Consider the following 16,153-nt stretch of genomic DNA (forward strand, 5'->3'; position numbering starts at 1 on the left):
GCAGCAACCCCAACATCATGGCAGCAACCACAGCACCTCACTCCGTTCGATTAGTGAGGAGTATTTACAGATTGAAGTCTGCCGACAAGTGGTGCCACTGAACCTGCACTACGTAGGCCGGTGGGGCCACCAACGTATGCACATGGCTGTGGGCCCTTCCTCATTACTACCTCTGGCCTACACTATGGTCAGCAAGCCTCACAATTCAGATACACTCCAGGTTCCACATGACACAGTCCAGTAGGCAAGGCACATTGCTCCCAGTGCTACCCGTCCACATCAAGCATCATCACAGGCTCATACAGTCTCAATGCTTCTGGTACCACTAACCCTATTTAACACAAACCAATCCCACATGTTTAACTGTGTCCTGAGTCCTGAACGGCAGTGACCCCAACTTCGTGGCAGCGACCCCAGCACCAGACTCCCTTCAGTCTTATATGTTGTTCTTTTCTTGAAATAATTTTTTATATGTAAATCTATACATGACTAAGATTCTTCTTTGTCCAACCGCACAGGGCACTTCCGGGCCCAGGAAGGTTGTTGGGGGTATGTTGGTAATGTGGGAAGAGGGTACATTACCTGCTAATGTAGGGAGAGGGAGCGTCAAAGGGGTATCACTCACAGAAAGAACTCCGATATGTTTTCACAAATGCCTCGGACAGATGCCAGCTGACGGACTGAATCACAAAATGGTTTTTCAATACTTATGTAGTGTGAGTTATGAACCGTTCGGACCCAGGCTCGCTGAGGCCCGTCTGCTCGACTCACAGACGCAGTACTACGAGACATCCACGTCATTGTGTCTATCCCTGCCCAGTTCCGTCGTACACCACGTCACGCTACTCCACATAGCTACCTGTCGCAGGCGTACTCACTGTTGGTGTGCAGGTCAGTGGTCTAGTTCTCAACATCTCACGACCACTCCCTGAGGGCAGGTTTGCACACACAACCCACCCATCCGGCACAGGCCATGTGACCACACAAATATAATAGATCAACAAAGTCACATCCTTTATTGCCGGAGCTGACTCGCTGGCGAACGCTCCCCGGGTCTCAACCATAAAGAGTCCATGAAAAGTTGTGCAGAAGGTTAGTCGAACCCTCAGCTGCATGGCCGTCAGCGGCCTACCATCCCCTTGACGCAGACTTCATATGCATAGGGTTAGTGCCACCCCAAATTCATGTGGCCATCAGGAGCCTACCACCACGTGGCACGAACTTGAGTTCCACAGGCTTAGCGGCAACAAACCCTTAGGTGGTCTCCTCCATTGATGACTCAGGGACATGTGTGAGAGATCTATCTCTCTCTCTCTCTCTCTCTCTCTCTCTCTCTCTCTCTCTCTCTCTCTCTCGCTCTCTCTCTCTCGCTCTTTCTCTCTCTCTCTTCATTCCTTTCCTTCTATCTCTCTCTCCCTTCTCCCTTTCTCACTCCCTTCTCTCTCTTATTCTCTCTGGCTTGTTTTTCCTTCTCTGTCTCTCAGTCCTTTGATATGCGCATTACACACGTCCTTATTTTGTGCTTTATTTTCCAGGCTCTGTCGTCGACATCCATGGTCCGCACAGGAGTCTTCCACGTGGTTGTTTTCTATTATGTTTGTTAAATTTTGTTTATTGGTTTATTTTTTATATAAATATATTAATAAAAAAATAAAATGTGAAAATAGTTTATGGTTTATATATACAAAAGTTTGACAAAAAAATTGTTAACCTTTTAGGTTGTTTTCCTAACTGCTGTCTGACTCTTGTTCTTATTACTGTTATTTGCTGGTATCCACCATGGTGTTACATTTTGGAGCACTTATCACGGGAATACTGATGATCTCTGCAGTTTGCACCAACTTCTGAATACTGTGTTAGATTTATCTCAACTTTAGTTGCATTAAAGTGCTGATAATGAAATGCAGAGTAGCCGTGCCCGTGCAAAAAGACACGAGGTGCACCTTTGCGATTTATTCTAAATACTAAAATCCTGTATTTAATCGCACTGAGGTAGTCCCCGCACTTACAGTGTACACACAAAATCAATGAAGAAATCTACACTGCCCAGTTCGTATATTGTTCTGCACACGAAAAAATGGCATCACAACTGCAATGCGAAATTAATTCCGGCGACAACCCATGTTACCACCAAGAATTTTACACCTGCTTTCTGCTGATGTTAAGCAGGACGACTACCTGCAGCATGAAAGGAAACACAGCCAAGAGCCACACCAGAACACCCACAGGTGCCATAGAGTCAATGAGCACGATACAGAGATACCCATGAGGGCCACAAGACTCATTGCAACAACCCCAGGATCACCAACGCCCCCCAAACCCGCATCTGAGCAAGTGTGTCCCTGTGGTTATTGTGTTAGCATGATAGGCACTGGCCCTGCAACATCACAGTGTGCTGTCTTCAGCAGACGTTACCATGGCACCTCAACATTGGCAGTGACCCTGGACATGTGGCTATGCACGCATCCTCCTGCAAGGACAACACACGTGTGCTGGTCCGGCATACACAGGTCAGCGCAGGGGTGTGCCTATCCGGCAAAGGAAACGGGGTGTCTCGGACATGTCCGTGTGCAGGAAGTGCGGTAAGTGTGTCTCTGTGTTCTGGTGGGGCCTGCCACAAGGGCCGCAGCAGACAATGTTGTAAAGTGGCATACGCCACCACCAAACGGCACTCATGGTGTAGTTCGAATGCCTCAGGACATGCCGGAATAGGCATTACAATGCTGTGCCGTACGAGTGCATGGGATACAACAGTGTACTGTACAAAAGTGTGGGGGCTCGTGGGAGGGAGGAGCAGCTGTTGGTCAACGTAACACACAGTGAACCCGCCCATGTGCCACGTGCTGGGCATCTCATCCATGATGACCATGGTCGCAGACATCCCACAACACCCACGAGCGGCCTTTGTACACATCCTGTATGAATGCAGCGTGGTTTTCTCCTCTATGCTCGTTCAGTGGTGTGATGTTGCCGGGTTGTGTGACTTATGCTCCTTGTTGGTGTGTTTCATTTTGGCCATTGTTTGTCTATACTTGTGCTGTACTTTATTGTACATGTGTGCCATTGGGCCCATCTCCCCCCGTCCCCCACTCCCTGCTTCTTCCTCTTCCTGGTGCTGTTGTTTCTATAGTTTTGTTCCTCCACACATAAATACATGTAAAGAACAAATTAGAATACTTCCTTCATTCTTTTACGTTTCAAAACTTCTCTCTATTAGTTTCTTTTTAATTTTCCATATAAAGCTTTTTTCATATTCAACGACACATCAAAGTCAGCAGTGCAAAGTATTCAATCAACACACTTTCTAGAACATTCTACAACACTTGCAGGTTAAAAATTCATCAATTTCCCAATTCTTCAAATACTTACAATTCCGGCATGCCCTGTCCCCCTCTTTGATAGGCTTGGACACGTTACCTGAATTTAGTCCCCTTGAGGCCAAGGTGTTTATGGGAGAATTGGGAAATAAGAAAATATCCAATATATACCAAACTCTGGTTACGCACTGCTCTTCTTCACTAGATAGGTTACGCACGGTGTGGGAGGAAGACATAGGTACCTTGGAGGAGGATGACTGGAGGGAGGCCTTGGAGGCTCCAAGGGGGGCGGCTGTTGCGGTGCGCCTGCGATTCATTCAGTTTAAATATTTGCATCGCGCCTATTATACTCGAGAACGATTATGGCGAGCTGGTCTGATTGCCTCCCCCGAGTGCATGCGGTGTGGAAGCGCGGTAGGCACGTTTCTACATACAGTATGGTCGTGCGTGAGGCTGGCACGGTTCTGGACTGGTGTGTGGGATTGCATGTCCGAGGTGCTGGGCTGGGACCTCCCCCGCTCCCCGAAGCTGGGCCTTCTTCATGTAAAGGAACAGGTCGGTGGGAACGTTTATAAACGCCATCTACTGCTTCTAGGCCTCACGGTGGCCAAGAGAGACGTAGCTCGAGCCTGGAAAGACCCCAGGGCTCCCTTAATAGAGGTGTGGAAGAGAGGGTTGGACTTTTGCATGGGGCTGGAACGTCCGGTCTTCGAAGCCAGAGGCTGCCCCCGAAAACATTTTAAAATATGGAAGCGTTGGGCAGAATATAGAGGGCTGTGGCTGGAACCGCCAGCGCCAAGAGACTCTGATGTAGAACATTTGCAGGTTGATCCTGGGTGAAGAGGGTTACACACTGTTTGTGATTTCAAGAGTTTTTACTTTGGACCATGTGGACACTGTGCCGGGGGGGGGGGAGGGGGTAGGATCCGGGAGGGAAGGATCGGGGAGGGTGTGGGGGGAGGGGAGTTGGTGGGGATCCTTTCATCTCAAAATGTTGATTGCAATGCTAATATGTGATGATTATTTCTTTGCTCACTGGGCCTTCGGTACATGGGAGACAGTGTCCTATTTGTAATGCTTTATCGACATAATAAAATCTGTTCTGAAAAAAAAAAGTTCATCAATTTTTTTTTAACCTAACGATATTTTTTTGCAACATTTTCTCCAACATTTAAATGGCACGTGCAGGTTAAAAGTTCACGATTGTTTTAAGTTCAAACAGTGCCTTCCAAATGCAAGTAGCAGGTATGGTTCAGTTGAGCAAATTGTATCCTATATTATGTACTCCACGTTCAAACTGCTTTTTCTTAACCAATCACAAAGATGCTTTTCCACAAAACGAATGTGCACCCTTTTCATCTCCCAAACAGGTATAGTTTTGTATGTGAAAAATAACTAGTTCCCCATCTTTAAACATATCTCTTATTCTACGAAGGAACTGCGTGAGCTACAGATATCTTTCCATACCTTCCAGTCATACCTTGAAAATGCTAGAGTGGATCGTAGGACATAGCTATGTTTTCTGGTGCAAGAGGTATGCAGAACAGAGACGTATTGACTTAGACCTAGGTTTACAAAATGTGGACATTAAATGGTTTGCACAGAGGGGATTGAAGTGGCACCAATTGTTGCCTTTGGTTAAAACCTGTTTGCATCTCCAACACCCTGACCTCATTTTTTTTGTCAAATCTGTTTATTGGCATTTGTGTTATTGAGCATACAATAGGTGTTACATTCACACATCACATCTGAACTAATATATCAAACAATTGTACATAGGCGTAGTAACATGCCGTTCAGACGCTGTAGCTGTCCATAGAGGCATCGCAAGGCGTGTGTTAAGTAGTATGCTGCTGAATGTGTCTGCAGCATAGGGGAGACCGGGCTCCCCAGCCCTGTGTACAGAGATGATATTTATATAACAACGGTAAAGAATAAAATCGAATCAAAACAAACAGACAGTGGCATAAGCACAGATATAGCGTGTGTATTGACCCCCTCCCGAGCCCGCCCCCCTCTCTACCCTCCCATGTGCGCTCGCCTCCAGTCTCATCCAGTCCTATGCTGTGGAACTGCGCGTCGCACCATACAAGAGGCGCAACTGTTAGCCAGGTGTACTGCCCGTGGTGCACCCCCCTCGCCCTGTGTGCCTATCTAGTCCTCTGCTACCCCTTCACTCGCAGATCTATCCACCCACCGGTTGCAGGGCATTAAGCATGTGCTCCCAGCGCTCCGCAATGGGTTCCTTGCGAAGTCCCACCACCTCCTCCCATCTTATGGCAGTCCATTCCGCCCGGGCCCATGCCTGCAGGGACAGGGTCCACGCCTGTGCACTGGGTGGGTCACGCGCCTTCCACCTCTTCGTGAGGAGGCGTGTCGCCACCACCATCCCTAGATCCAGGAAGTGGGACGACACCTTATCTATGGGTGGTCTCTTGAAGTGGTGTAAAAGGTATTCAGGCCAGTTACAGGGGATGATTCGCCCAGTACAGTGTCTGAGTAGCTCGCTAATGTCTTTCCAATAAATGCCCAGCCCTGGACAGTTCCACAAGAAGTGGAGAAGATCCGCATCCGTCTCAGAGCATCTGGGGCAGGACACGTCAGACCTGTGGAAGTATTTATTTATTAGGTTTGGGGAGAGATAGGCCCTGTGAACAATATAAAGTTGGATTTGGCGAAAGCGCAAATTTCTGGGGATGCGCACCGGGCTCTTAAGGATTTTCTCCCATTCCCTGTCGTTAAGTGCTCGCCACAGGTCACGCTCCCATTTGCCTCGGAGTGGGGCTAAATCCAGTTCCGTATGGGGGCGGAGCTTGCCGGCACTGATGGCGGATGCGTAACTCCCGAGCTCCGTGCCGCCGCCTCAATAATCCATCAGCAATCCTGCATCGGCTGTCTTTTTTGCAGTAGAAAAGCACCAGCTAGCACTTGCCACACTCCGGAGTGCAGCGGGGGCCGAATTGCGGACCCTGGGGGCGTTGAGCGTTGCCGGCGCCCAAGAGGACCCGGAGCACGGACTGGGCTGCGGGTCCGCGGCCTTGCGTGTGCCGGGTGCCGGGGGACGTGCGGCGACGTGCGGCCGGGGGGAGCCGGCCGAGTCCGGCAGGCATCAAGTCCTCGGTGCCCGGGGGGGGCGAAACTCACGACCCGCGAGGAGGTGAGGCGCAAGAAACCCGGGGCATCCCCACTGCCTTCCTCCTTCGCTCGGCCCAATATCGCGCTGTGGGGGCTGCAGTCCATCGGAGGCCCCTGCGCTCATACGCCTGTGGGGCACTGAGGGAGAGGCCCTTCCGGCTCCTGAACCACGTCTGCCCGCGACGCTCCTCACCAGCTGCACCCACCTGGAGACACGTACTCCAGCGGGTGGGGTTTCCCTACACTGCTGGAGAGCTACCATGCCCCACCTCTACATCTGGGTAGCTGACCTTCACCACATCGGCGCGCGGCAGGTTGCTGAGGCCTGAAGATAACGTTTGCTGCGCAAACACTCCTACAGCAGACTCTGGGCCTTGCCTGCCGTGCGTAGCCCAGTGGCGCAGTGAGTTGCTCTCGGTCGGCTCGCAGTGGAGCGAGAGGAATCGGCCTTGCTGACTGAGCCTTGAGGACGCCCAGGGGGGGCCTCGCCCCCGGTGCTCTGGGGGGATCTTTTTTGCGCAACGCCCCACGCGGGCCTTGCTGTCGCCCGGAGCACTAGTGAACTTCAATAGACCGCCAGGAGTGGGTCCCTGCAGGGCGCAGCTCACGACGTGCCACTCGGGGTGTTACCCCACTATTGGACGACGCACGCTCCACCAAAACCTTGTGGTACTGGCCCCAAGAACACCACCGGACTAGACGCCACTATGGGGAAAGGGGACAAGACTCAGAGTAAACTCCCTTTCGAGAAGCGCCGATCCAAGCCCTCCGAAACCCAAGAGGCGGACCAGGCCCACCATGCGGGCGGCGCAGAAAACACGGTTTATTCCGATATCAAAACCTTGCTATTATCGATGGAGAAGGGCCTGCAAGACAGTATGGCCTCTATAGGCACTAAAATAGATGCCATCACTTATCGGATGAAGTGCATGGCGGAGCGCATGGACAAACATGCGGAGCGTCTGGACATGTCCAAGCGACGCCTAACGGAGGTGGAGGAGGCTCAAACGGAACTGGACAACGACCGCTAGAAAATCGGCAAGCTACTGCAAGTCATACAGGATAAGGCGGAGGATTAGAGGCCCGCTCGAGACGCTCCAACATACGAATCACGGGGGTTTCGGAGACGACGCAAACGGGCAACATGAAAAAGTTAGTTGAGAAACTTCTGGTCACACTACTGGGCGTAAATGCCTTCTCCCCAATGTTTGTAGTGAAGCGGGCGCACCGCTCGCTAGGCCCTCGTCCACGCCCTGGAGCCCCATTACGGCCCATTATTGCCAAGCTCTTAAATTACAGAGACAGGGACACAGCCCTCCGACTGGCCCGCGACAAGAAGAAACTGCAGTATGAGGGATCTGAAATCTCCCTGTATCCAGACTTTACCGCCAGAGTGCAGGAGGAACGCAGGCATTTCGCTCCATACAAGAAACAGCTTTGTGATCTTGGGCTCGATTATGCCATGTTGTACCATGCAAAACTGAGAATTAATCGGCAAGGTCACTCCCATATTTTCACTGACACTAAAGCTCTGCAGCAGGCCCTGAAGGTGTGGTCCAAAGACCATCGGAAAGACACCGGCAGCCAAGCAGAAGGTGAGGGGAGCCGGAGTCAGCTCGACGAACAGGACTGACATGGCCTGAAAATGAACTAGTTGCGTTTTGAGATGTACTTACCTACCTCGATCATCAGAACTGTGCCTAGCCCGGGACTGGAATTGAAGCTGGCACTCACTATCCGCCCTAGTTGGGGGTGGTCAGAATAACTTGGATCGAGAACAGGTTAACAGTTTGAACTGATTGTTGGTAAGACTATTCCGTTACACATGTTATGTATGAAACCAGCCTATTGGGTTTATAGCTAATATGATTATTGAGATTGTGATCAGTACACGAGGTATATGCAGGAGTGGCTGCTCGTAATATACACTCCTGGCCTGCGCGGACCACGGGTTAATTAGTGCTAGACTGTTTCTATTAGCTGAAGCAAAGATGTCAGGCGGTGGTACATGGACCGGGTCTAAAGCTAGTGCTGTGCTCAGTTTCCTTAATGATTGCTGGCAACCTTGGCCCCCGCGCTGTATGCACCTTTAGCCCCTTCGGACGATTACTATTTAGCTGACAGGGTTGGGGGGAGGAAGGGGTGCAACCATGCAAGGCCGGGTTGGGGTTGGTCTGCTGTGGGTGGGGGGTAGAGGGGTTTTGGGGAGGGAATGTTCAGCTAATAATGGGGGGGTGTTCTATCTGACTTCTGACACTGCACGCGTATTAGGCACAAGCGTGCTATTCCCACTTAGGACGCCTGCGATCCTCTGTAATGACTGACTTGACCACTGAGACTGAAGTCCACATGTTCCCAGGCTTAAGACACTCACGTAGAATGTCCGTGGCCTAAATGACCACCGAAAAGTCAGGAAAGTTATCAGTTACCTACAGCATCAACACATAGATATAGCTCTAATTCAGGAGACTCATCTCCCTCTGAACAGCAACATGCTGCGTTGTAGGGGCTTAGAGGGCAATATTGCCGCTGCTGGCTTCACTTCACACGCCAGGGGTGTATGTTCCTGGGTGAATCCGAAATCTAAACTTACGTTACAAACCCTAGTAGCAGATACAGAGGGTAGATTTGTCATATCTAAGTGCACTGGACCGGGTCTGGAACTAGTAATTATTAACGCATATGGCCCCAACTATGACTCACCTGAATTCTACTGGACCCTCACTGCCAAGGCCAAACACTATGACCCGAATCACCTTCTGTGGGGGGGAGACCTTAACCTCATTCTGGACCCTGCGCTGGACAGGTCAGCTGGCCCTCATTGTAGACCCCCGGCTGCCGCCTTGGAGTTGCAGAGTGTGATACGGTGTTTGGGCTTGGAGGCCGTGTGGCGTTCCCGAAACCCACAACAGGGGGGCTACACACACTACTCTCCTTACCATGACATCCATACCAAGATAGATTACTGGCTGGCACCCTCCACCAGAACAGGTTAGGACAAATTAGGGACTGCAGAGTGTTACCTAGAACCCTATCTGACCACTCGCCGGTGCTTTTGGAGATGCGTATCCCGGGAAAGGCTATACCGCCATTCACATGGCGATTCCCACCATACTCCCTATTGGACCCGGTGTTCAGAGGAGAACTTGCTGAAGCAATAGATGTATTCTTTTAAGCGAATGTGGGCTCTGCGGACAGTTTCCAAGTGGTATGGGAGGCATTCAAAGTATATATAAGGGGCGTAGCAATGTCCAAACATTCTGGTATATTTAAGTCCATTCGAGAGACTAGCAGACCTTCAGAGACAGCTGGCTGACCTAGAGGGCAGACAGAGCAGACTAGCAGACAGTGCGATAAGCGATGACATTATGACGCTACTCGCTGACTATCATGAGGAGGCAGACAGGGAAATTAGACACATGGGGAAATATGCCACAGCTAGAGTGTACGGGGAGGGCGAACGACCCGGTGCAGTTCTGGCCAGGATATTGGGAGGGAATAGAGGGCGACAACATATAACAGAGGTAAAGTCCGCAGACAGAGAGGTGCTCACCGACGAAACTGACATAGCGAACATATTCAAGGCCTACTATGCTGAACTGTACACATCAAAGAGTGAGGACATAGAGGATGACATAAATGACTAACTTGGCCACATCATAATTCCCACGCTGACTAACGCACATAGGGAATTCCGTATGCTCTCTATAGAAAAAGATGAAATACTGGAGGCTCTGTCCAGTATGAAGTCGGGCAGCGCGCCAGGTGCAGACGGCCTCACAGCGGGCTTCTACAAAGCTTTTAAAGATCAACTGCTACCCCACCTATCAGCCCTCTTTGACGATATATGCGTGGAGGGCAGCATGCCCCAGTCCATGAGGGAGGCGCTCCTAGTCACTATACTAAAACCAGGCAAACCCCGGGATGAGTGTAGCTCCTACAGGCCTTTATCTCGGCTGAATGTCGATGCTAAACTATTCGCTAAGGTATTGGCCACCCGACTGGCGCTCATTGCATCCAAGCTGCTAGCTCCAGAATAGGCCGGATTTATCCCTAGCAGGAACCTGGTATACAATATCAGGCGGTATAGGGCACGATACAACATGTGCGACAAGACAGGAAGGCACTAGCAGTATTCCTTGATATGGAAAAGGCCTTTGATTCAGTAGAGTGGCTTTTTATGCGATTAGTGCTGCAACGTATGGGCCTAGGACAACCTTTCCTGCAGATGGTAGGAGCACTAAACAATCAGCCGCGGGCTCGGCTCCGAATAGGCGACCTGGTCACCGACTCCTTTTCCATCAGTAGAGGCACCAGGCAGGGGTGCCCGCTTTCGCCCCTTCTATATGCCCTGGTGGCAGAGCCGCTAGCTTGCGCCCTCCGGGAGTACCACGGGAACGAGGGCATAGGCTTTCCAGGGTACAAAATTGTGGTGTCAATGTACGCAGACGACACCCTACTGTATGTTCGAGATCCGGATAGTAACCTGTCTTCGGTACTTAGAGAAGTGGTCCGATTTGGTGCATTATCGGGCTTGCAGGTCAATTGGTCAAAGTCACTAGCCTTCCCCTTGACTCCCATTATGCAAAACACAACTATGGAGTACCCACTACAGTGGACCACCGACACGGTCTGGTACTTGGGGGTCCAACTTCACACTGATGCAGAGATCTTATTCAGAGCTAACTACGGTACTGCCTTTAGCAGATTGGAAGATGACATTGAGGCCTGGTGTAAGCTCCCGCTCTCCCTAATGGGTCGAATATCCATAATGAAAATGGTCGTGCTTCCCAGATTTTTATTTCTGTTTATGACTATCCCGATAGTCCTCCCCAAATCTTTTTTCTTATGCCTACAACAATTAATGACTAAACTAGCCTGTGCGTGTGGACAACCACGAGCCAAATGGACGCTACTCACTCTACCCTACTCCATGGGGGGACTTAGCGCTCCGGACCTGGAATTATATTACAGGGTGGCCCAGGCTGCTCATTTGCACACCTGGATACATGGAGACCGCGGCATTCCACATGTGCGCATGGAAACACTTTTTGCAAGCCCTCCCTCACTTCCGCATACGATCTTCCAGCCGACAGATCATAGGACTGGAGTACTAGACTCAATCACGGCCAAAAACCACACCTGGCACAGCCTGCTGCAGGCACAAGATGGTGCTCTGCTATACTCCCGTGTGATGCCGGTAGACTGGGCCCGATGGCTGCCCCCTCTCCAGGAGAAAGGGGTGATTCTTGCATTGCTGGGACTGAACATCAAAGTCGCGGGCGACTTGTGCAGCGATGGGGTGGCCAAGACTTGGGAGCGTGTTGCGGGTGACTGCGAGGCACCACCGCTTCTGACACGTTTCCAGTTTCATAGAGTTCGAAGCGCTCTATCCGACTTATTGGGTGGAGCCATGGCGGAGCCTCCGGAAGTTCCGGAACTTACCTATGTCATCAAGGCTGATTCTCTCCACAAACTTTTGTCCAACCTGTACAAACTATCTCAGGCACACAAAGAGCACACATACACTGAGGCACGGCTGGCATGGCAGACTGACCTGCATACTGTTCTTGATGACGATAAGTGGCGATACTGCTGCACTAACACTAGGAAACTCTCCCTCAATGGCCGACACAGATTGGTACACTTTAAATTTCTTAACAGGGTGTACTACACTCCAGCTAGACTATGCAGATATGGCCTACGAAATACTGCGGAATGCGAAAGGTGCCATGCCCCTGATGCAGACTTTCTACACCTCGCTTGGCAGTGCCCTGGTGTCTGGGATTTCTGGGGAAAGGTCTTTGCCGATATTAGTAAAATAGCAGAGATTGACCTCGCACCTGACCCCTTGGTAGCATTACTAGGATATAGCAAAAAACTCCCTAGGGCGGCGCGGAGACTGGTGGACATGGGCCTGCTCATGGCCCGGAGGGTGGTTGCAAGCTGTTGGATGAGAGGCCCCATGCCTACACTCAAGCGTTGGGCGCATGATATGTTGTATTGCTGCACGCAGTCGGAGAACTACAGTGAACTCTTGCCCCCCACCAGCAGACCTAAAAACTTCTGGGGGCTGTACCAGACATACCTGGTTAATAAAGGGGCCATTCGCTCTGCAGAGGGGACATAGGATCACTGTGAATGTTCGGGGCGGAGGGTATCCTCTCTGGGACACTGAGACACAATCTTATCTTGATATCAAGTGACATGTCTATTTTCTTTTTCATTGTCAAGAACTGTCAATTATGTTGATACATACATTAATATATATCTTCCAGCGCCGCCTGCCCAGCTATGGGTTGTTGGCTAAATGGCTGTGTATACACCTGAGTGAAGGAAGTCGCACGCTTGATAATGCAAGGATGTTAACAAAGACAGATTGGGGGGAGGAGGGGGCTTAGAATTATATCTTTATTTGTACACTGTTACTCGCATGAAAAACTCTATAATAAATAAAAAAATAAAAAATCCTGTTCCGTATGTGTCCTCAAGGACTCCGCAAACCATCTAATTAGGCGCCGGCCCCTACCCATGACGTGGAGGTATTGCATGGTCAGGTGTTGCTTAGGCTCCACCGTTACATCCCCCCACCCAGCCGTCATGTGTGCTATAAGGGAGCGATGCAGAAGGAACCCCCCAGGGGGAAGCTCATCCTCAGCAACCAGTGACGCATAAGGTATCAATGTTCCATCTCTGTATAAGTCGCCCAATGTCTGGATATCCGCCTCATGCCAGTGTTCTAGCAGATGGCGTGTGAGGACCCCTCCACTCCCCGGTGAGCCCTCCAGAGGCACCGCAGGTGCATAGGGGAGCACTCCCCGCGTGAGGAACATCGCTCTAGGGAAGCATTTGTATGCCACCGCCAGTAGCAGTGGGGCGGGTCGTGCCGCCTCTGCTAGTGGATGGAAAAGCACGGCGACCCGTTCCAGAGCGTATGGAGGCTCGTTCATGGCGGTGTCCTCCCTCCCCCTGTCTGCTAGCCAGCGGGCCACCCATTGAAGCTGCGCGGCCAGGTAGTAGTGCTCAAAACAGGGGGCGGCTAGCCCGCCTCTGTCCGTAGGCAGGAACAATTTCCTAAACGCCAGCCGGTGCCGGGACGTGCCCCAAATAAAATCGCGCAACATCGCGTTAAGCTTGACGAAAAAGGAGGCCAGTACAAAAAGGGGCAAATTGTCAAAATAGTACAGAAGGCGGGGGAGCATGACCATTTTGGCAAGGGCCACCCTGCCTGTGGGGGTTAGCGGGAGTGTGGACCAGAAGCCGACCTGAGCGCTGCCACCGCTCGCCCCAAGTTCCCATCGAAGAGATCGGCCGGCTGACGATAGATCTTGATCCCCAGATACTTAAAGGTGTCTGCGTTCCATTGGACTCTGGTGCCATGGAGGCAGTAGGCGGGGTCATCTACCTCGCCGCTGAATGCGTGGAGGCAGGACTTGCCCGCGTTCAGCCGAAGCCCCGAGATCGTGGCGAAGCGACTCAGTAAGTGGGCCAGCTGCTCCGGTACGCGTCCCACATCCCTGACGAACACCAGCAGGTCGTCCGCGTATAGGGAGACCTGATGAGTGGCATCGCCGAGGGGGATGCCATCACCCAAGGTGCGCCTCATGGCCACGGCTAGAGGCTCCATAGCCAGCGCGAAGAGCAGTGGCGATAGAGGGCACCCCTGCCGGGTGCCCTTACCCACCGCCACCGCCTCCGAGACATGGTGCCCCAGTCTCACGTCGACCACAGGATTGCGATATAAAAGGTCAACCATCTGCAGAAAGTCCACGTCTAGCTCATATCTCTCCAACACTGACGACAGATAACCCCATTCCAGACAGTCAAAGACCTTCTCCAGGTCTAGCACCAGGCATCCTGCTCTTGGCCATTCCCGCGTCGCCTCAGCCGTCACCCTAAAGTACCTCCTAAGGTTTAGGGATGTGGATCGCGCCGGCACAAAGCCATTTTGATCAGAGTGAATTAAGTGAGGGACCACTGGCGCCAGGCGCTCTGCGAGTATTTTGGCAAAGACTTTGTAGTCAACATTAAGCATCGCCAGTGGGCGATAGGAGCCTAGAGCAGTGTGGTCTCTGCCCGGTTTGGGCAGTGAAACCAGGCAGGCCTCTCGCATGGATGACGGGAACAAACCTGCATCTATCGCTGCGTTGTACAACTGTAGGAGATGGGGAGCTAGGACGTCTCTGTTTTCTTTATAGTATTCAGCTGGCAGGCCGTCCAGCCCAGGGGTCTTCCCGGTCGCCAGTGCCTGTATTGTAGTGTAGTTCCTATCATCCCAATAGGCTCTGCGCATTGGAATAATACCTTTAATAGTAAAGGCCTAGACCAGACGTTAACTAGGTCTACTACTGTCGATATTAGACTTAAAGTTTTGGGTTTGCCAGCTTAGCTCAGAGTTCACTAGAAACTTTCTCGAATGTTCAGGAAAGAATTAACTCCCCTGATTAGACAAGAAGGGATTTAGTTTCTGACAACCATAGAACATGACAACTTTGCTCTCCCCTAATCAAGAGTGTATCTCGAGAGTCGTGTGAACAAAAGGCAATTTATTTTACTCAGTCAGTACGTGCATTCTTAGTCTCATCAGATTGTAGAGAAAAGGAAGAGACGGGCGTGTTCAATAAAAAGGTGTTATTTATTGATCAGTCTCTTTTCTCATACAAGAGAAATGGATCAATATTATTGCAATACTTATAGTTAAGTAAAGTGCATACATTAAAAGCAGAAGTATAAAATAATACTGTAAAAACATTGATATGGTTTCTAAGCCATATGAAGGTTTAAAATGATTAAAATATATTACATACACATATACATTTGACTAAACGTACTCAACTGGTGTTTCTAAATACGCCTACCCCGTGTACCTGACCTAAGTCTAATGCGTGGGCGGGAATAGAAAGTTACAGTTTAAGTTAAGTTTGTTTTGCCAAGTGAATAACTAAAGAATTCTCTGTGAGGGGTTATTCAGTTTTGTACCTGGAAGTTAGGATGAATGAGGGATGGTATCTCTCTCTCTGCTCTCGATATTCCAGGCTGCCTGCGAGGGCTACCCGGAAGCGCCGGTGCTGGATTTCTCGGCAGGAGAAAGCAGCGCGTCTCGTTCTCAGCGCGTCAGGAAGGCGGGGCTGCGCCAGCGGGGTCTGCTCTGCTCTGGGCTTCGGCAAGTATGGCTGCTCCGTCTCGTCACCACCGCGTGTGTTTGCATAGGGCAATATCGGTAATATTTATACCTTTAAGGTGCCGAGATTGACGTAAGGATGGACATAGATACGTCAATAAGGATGTCATATGACTTGCTCGTTAGAACATTCTTTTGCTGAAGTTCTCGGTGAAATCAAAACAATGGCCGCAGGGTTTTGCCCAGGTTGTCATAGGTTTGATTTGTTATGAGAACTCCGTATGCCTTATCAGGGGCTGGAGGAATATCGCTTGTCTAATTAGATCGCAAGCGTTATGACCTAATCAGATAACACGTTCCTGTGCCGTAGTGTGACTGCGTCAGATAACGGTATCTGCATCATGGGGTTTTTTCTGCCTCATGGGCTGACTGCTAGTTAACTTGTTGGTTTGTTAACCAGAATAGGTTCAGGAATAGGGGGATCGATTTAGGACCTATAGGAATACATCACACCCACTCCACGCTAACTATGGGCATAATTACTAATCTATGCATAGTAAAACATACTATAGAGTATAGT

This window comes from Lissotriton helveticus, chromosome 4_1 (genome assembly GCF_964261635.1).
Source record: "Lissotriton helveticus chromosome 4_1, aLisHel1.1, whole genome shotgun sequence".
Taxonomy (NCBI): Eukaryota; Metazoa; Chordata; class Amphibia; order Caudata; family Salamandridae; genus Lissotriton; species Lissotriton helveticus.